This window comes from Trichechus manatus, unplaced genomic scaffold (genome assembly GCF_000243295.1).
Source record: "Trichechus manatus latirostris isolate Lorelei unplaced genomic scaffold, TriManLat1.0 scaffold00074, whole genome shotgun sequence".
NCBI lineage: Eukaryota > Metazoa > Chordata > Mammalia > Sirenia > Trichechidae > Trichechus > Trichechus manatus.
Window position 1 is genome coordinate 13,204,515 of NW_004444010.1, and position 6,057 is coordinate 13,210,571.

The window sequence follows — 6,057 nt, forward strand, 5'->3', positions numbered from 1 at the left end:
TCACTATCATTAACCATTAGAGAAATGCAAATCAAAACTGCAATGAGATACCATCTCACCCCAACAAGACTGGCACTAATCTAAAAAACACAAAATAACAAATGTCGGCGAGGTTGTGGAGAGATTGGAACTCTTATGCACTGCTGGTGGGAATGCAAAATGGTACAACCACTTTGGAAAACGATTTGGTGCTTCCTTAAAAAGCCAGAAATAGAAATACCATACAATCCAGCAATCCCACTCCTAGGAATATACCCGAGAGAAATAAGAGCTGTCACAGGAATAGACATTTGCACACTCATGTTCATTGAAGCAATATTCACAATAGCAGAAAGATGGAAGCAACAAAGTGCCCATCAACTGATAAATGGATAAACAAATTATGGTATATATACACAATGGACTATTATGCAACCATAACAAACAATGATGAATCCGCAAAACATCTCACAACATGGATAAATCTGGAGGGCATTATACCAAGTGAAATTAGTCAGTCACGAAAGGACAAATATTATATGAGATGACTATTATAACCAAAACCCATTGCCATCAAGTCAATTTTGACTCATAGCCACCCTATAGGACAGAGTAGAAGTGCCCCATACGGTTTCCAAGGAGTGGTAGGTGGATTCAAACTGCTGACGTTTTGATTAGCAGCCATAGCTCTTAACCACTACACCACCAGGTTTTAAGGTTTAAGTACAGAAAAAAGCATTATTTGATGGTTATGAGGGTAGGGAGGGAGGGGGAGTGGAATTCACTAACTACATAGCAGACAAGAATCAACTTCGGTGAAGGGAAGGACAGCATACAATACAGGGGAAATCATCACAACTGGACCAAAGCAAAAGTTAAGAAGTTTTCTGGACACATACCAAAATTTGAGAGACAGAGTAGCTCGGGCTGGGACCTGGGGACCATAGTTTCAGAGAACATCTAGGTCAAGCGGTGTAACAAGTTTATTAAGAAAATGTTCTGCATCTCACTTTGGTGAGTGGTGCCTGGGGTCTTAAAAGCATGCAAGCAGCCATCTAAGATGCATCAATTGGTCCCATCCCACTTGGAGCAAAGGAGAATGAAGAAAACCAAAGACACAAGGAAAATATTAGCCCAAGAGACTAAAGGACCACATGAGCCAGAGACTCCACCAGCCTGACACCAGAAGAACTAGATGGTGCCTGACTACCACCAACGATCACACTGACATGGAAGAAAACAGAGAGTTCTGGATGGAGTGGGAGAAAAGAGTGGAGCAGAACTCAAATTCATGTAAAAATACCAGACTTAACGGTCTGACAGAGACTGGAGGAACTCGCAAAACTATGGCCCCCAGACACACTGTTAACCCAGAACTGAAACCATTCTTGAAGCCCACTCTTCAGACAAAGATTAGACAGGACTACAAAACAAAAAATAATACGCATGAGAAATGTGCTTCTTAGTTCAGTCAGATACAGGAGACCAAATGGGTAGCTTCTGTGTGCAGGCAGGATGAGAAGGCAAGATGGGACAGGAACTGGTCAAATGGACACAGGGAACCCAACCCGGGGTAGAAAGGGGGAGTGTGCTGTCACACTGTGGGAATTGCAACTAATGTCCCAAAACAATATGCATATAAATTTTTGTATAATACATTAATTCGAGCTTTAAACTTTCACCTAAAGCAAAAGAAAAAAAAATTAAATGGAACACTTGAAGAACAATATCCTAGTCATTAATAAGCTGATGTGGACTGGATTGACCATTCTGAATCAGACAATCATATGGTCTAGTATGCCAGGAAAGACAAATTGAAGAGGAATGGTATCACATTCATTGTCAAAAACAACATTTCAATATCCATCCTGAAGTACAACACTGTCAGTGACAGAATAGTATCCATATGCCCAAAAGGAAGATCAGTTAAAACTTATGCACAAACCACTAATGCAAAAGATGAAGAAATTGAAGATTTTTACCAAAATTGATCAAACATGCAATCAAGATACATTGATAGTTACTGGTGATTGGCATTCGAAAGTCAGAAACAAAGAAGAATGATCAGCAGTTGGAAAACATGGCCTCAGTGATAGAAACAACACCCGGAAATCCTGTGATAGAATTTTGTAAGACCAATGACTTATTCATTGGAAATATATTTTTTTGACAACATAAACGGTGATTATACATGTGCACCTCACTGGATGGAAAACACAGGGATCAAATCCACTACATCTGTGGAAAAAGACATTGGAGAAGCTCAATATCATCAGTCAGAACAAGGCCAGAGGCTGACTTTGGAACAGACCATCAATTGCTCATATGCAAGTTCAAGGTGAAGCTGAAGAAAATTAAAACAAATCCATGAGAGCCAAAGTACAACCTTCAGTATATCCTACCAGAATTTAGAGACCATCTCAAGAATAGATTTGAAACATTGAATACTAATGACTGAAGACCAGACGAGTTGTGGAATGACATCAAGGACATCTTACATGAAGATAGCAAAAGGTCAGCAAAAAGACAAGAAAGAAAGCAAAGACCAAAATGTATTTCAGAAGAGACTCTGAAACTTGCTATTGAACATAGAGTAGCTAAAGTGAATAGATGAAATGATGACCCAAAAGAATTGAACAGAAAATTTCAAAAGGCAGCTCAAGAATACAAAATAAAGTATTATAATGAAATGTACAAAGACCCATAGTTAGAAAACCAAAAGGGAAGAACACACTCAGCATTTCTCAAGCTGAAAGAACTGAAGAACAAATTCAAGCCTCAAGTTGGAATAATGAAGAATTCTATGGCTAAAATGTTGAACAATGTGTGAAGCATCAAAAGAAGATGGAAGAAAGAGTCACTATACCAAAAAGAACTGGTTGACATTCAGCCAGCTCATGAGGTAGATTATGATCAAGAACCAATGGTACTGAATTGTGGTATTGGCGAATTATATTGAATATACCATGGACTCCCAAAAGAATGAACAAATCTGTCTTGGAAGAACTTCAACCAGAATGCTCCTTAGAAGTGAGGACGCTGAGACTTCATCTCACTTACTTTGGACATGTTATCAGGAGAGACTAGTCCTTGAGAAGTACATCATGCTTGGTAAAGAAGAAGGTCAGCGAAAAAGAGGAAGACCCTCGTGAAGATGAATTGACACGGTGACTGCAAGAATGGGTTCAAACACAGCAACAACTGTGAGGATGGCGCAGGATGGAGCAGTGTTTCATTCTGTTTTACGTAGGGTCACTATGAGTTGGAACTAACTTGATGGCACCTAACAACAATGACAACCCACAGAATGAGTAATCAGTATTTTTTTGAACTCTGTGGGGTTGTTTTACCATGCTTATGAGAAAATACCACGAACAGCATGATTCACTTCTGATTTGGTATCATGCTGTTTGTCCACCTTGTTTCCATAAGGATCATGTGAATACACAGTCACAAGTAGAGTCAGTACTTCTATTGTGTTTTTCACTTAGTCAAAATAGCATATCCCTGATCTAATCATTTTGAAAATGATTCTTTAGGGAAAATACAACACTAAATTATAGCTAAGAGGTAAGTCAAAGGAATGACTTTGATATTGTCATAAGACCATCTGAATAGGTTTTTTTCTCAAGATCATACTCTCAGGAGGGTATTTATACCCAGCACAGAGTGTAAGTTGACTGAGAATTCTTAATGCCTGGCTATAGTTTACATTGTGCAAGGTATAGTTAGAGAACACAGAGAAAAATGGCTCTGTAATTCTTCATGCTGTAAAACAAGGAGAGTAACTTTGCTTTTGCTTTATTGGCTTTTGCCTTACCCTTTTCCCAAATCTCTACAGGTGGGCAGGCTCATAAGATTTCTACCCCTATTTGTCCAGAGTCATCTTCAAACTGCTTTAGGGGTTGGACATCAGGTCCAGGGAGATGAGACATAGGTCAACTTCATTTTAAGAGGAACTTTCCATGGCTTTGCTTCAAATTAGTGTATAAAGATTTCTATCAATAATATAAACTATATGTTCCAACTTTCAGGACCTTTGTGGGTTCCAAATTACACATTAAATAATGTAACTGTGTATCAAGTATTTAAAGTAAGAGCCAATCTAGCCCTAAGCAGAAGAGTAAAGTTCGTATTATCACTCTTCCATCTCATTACATCCTTCCTTAAGACACTATGTGCCCAATTATTTTGAACACAATAAATACCATAAATTTATTTAGCATCACAAATGTGCAAGACTGGGATAGATGCGACAAAAATCACAAAGTTGAGTGTAAATAGATTGCCTTAAAGATGCTTTCAGATGTACTTCTCCTATCAAGTCCTATCCAATATCTCACCAGCATCTTAGAGTCTTTGAGTTGCTCACTATTAAGGAATCATGGCAGCATTTCATAGGAGGCAGGCAAAGGCCTAGGTGCTGGACAACTCTCAGCATGCTACCCTCCATCATACCATAGCTTCTGTTTGTTAAGTGTAGTTCCCTAACGGCAATACATGAGTCTCTGCTTTCCCTACATGACAGTGGAAGGGATATTATTCCCTCTATTCAAGTCTAGCCCCTAAATTTGTTCTCAGGGTCCCACCCATTCACTTCTGTCTACCTAGAGACCTTGCTATAACAATCACCTCCTCTCTCTCTCTCTTTCTCAGGTCTTAGTCCTCTCCTTCTCAGCTGGTTCTTTTATACAGCATTTAAACATACTCACAATATTAAACAACAACAACGAAAAGATTATCCCTTGACTGGACAGCCTCTAGTGCCCACCTAAAACAGCCCTGTCTACTGGTGAAACCTCAGAGCACCAATAGCACCTCCACATAGGCAAACTCCAAGAAATCATTCAATTGTCCAAAAACTGTGCTTAACATGCTGACAATATTTACTGGACTGTGAAGGTTGCCTGCTCTCTTTCTGCAGTACCTAGCACAGTGCGCTACATGTGGAAGACGTTTGATAAAAGTCTGTTGAATTGAATTCATACAACTAAACTATGATGTAAGAAATTGGTAATCCATGAGAATCACAGAGTTGATGCTCCAGCTGATTCACTGAATCTCTCATACTCATGGGAAAGTATATCATAGTATGCCATAGACTCAGTAAACAATAAACGTCCATAGTAGATATTAACTGATATTGCTTTTAAATTACAGCCACATATTTACATTTACAAGATGGTAACTTAGTCACATTTTAAATGTAAGAAAACTTCTGTGTTGGTGACTAGCAAATATAAAGCATTATTTAAAAAATGCACTGATTTGTAATTGATCATTTACAGTTTTTAATGTTTGCACAGCTAAGGCTATATAATTCAGACTTATCAAACTGATCAAATGCAGACTACTGGACAAAACATCCTCATTTACTTGGTCCTGCAGATCCTAATAAAATGCAATCAGCATTTCTGAAAAAAATACATTGTTTTAGAGCTGGAGGTCAAGACATTTTGCTGATCGTAAACCAGAGAATATAATGGTTGAATCTGGTTCCCAGTGGTAGATGGGATGTATTGAAGATAAGAAAGTGATTAACTCCACAAGCTTATCCCTAATGTTGCCCCAAAATGTTTTGTTTGCATAAGATACATTCTCACTACACTGCAGAAAACACTCATCTGTCACCAGTTTGCTTGTTAAAATCCCACTTAAATAACACAGAACATAACAGTGGATCAGACACAATAAGTAATGCAATATAGTTATCACTCTTCATCCATATTTAAGATTGATAAAGGTATTATAAATATATATATGTGTGTGTGTGTGTGTGTGTGTGTGTGTGTATAAACATACATTCCTTCTGGTGAGGTGAATGTGTATAGTCACCATCTATGATGTTGAAAAAAGGTATTTGCAATGAAGAAGTCGTTGGTCTTGCAAAATTCTATCATGCAATCTCAGGCATTCTTTCTATCGCCAAGGCTATATTTTCCGACTGTCAGTCCTTCTTCTTTCTTTCCAACTTTTGCATTCCAATTCCCAGTAATTATCAATGCATCTTAATTGCATGTTTGATCAATTTCAGACTGCAGAAGTTGGTAAAAATCTTCAATTTCTTCATCTTTGGCC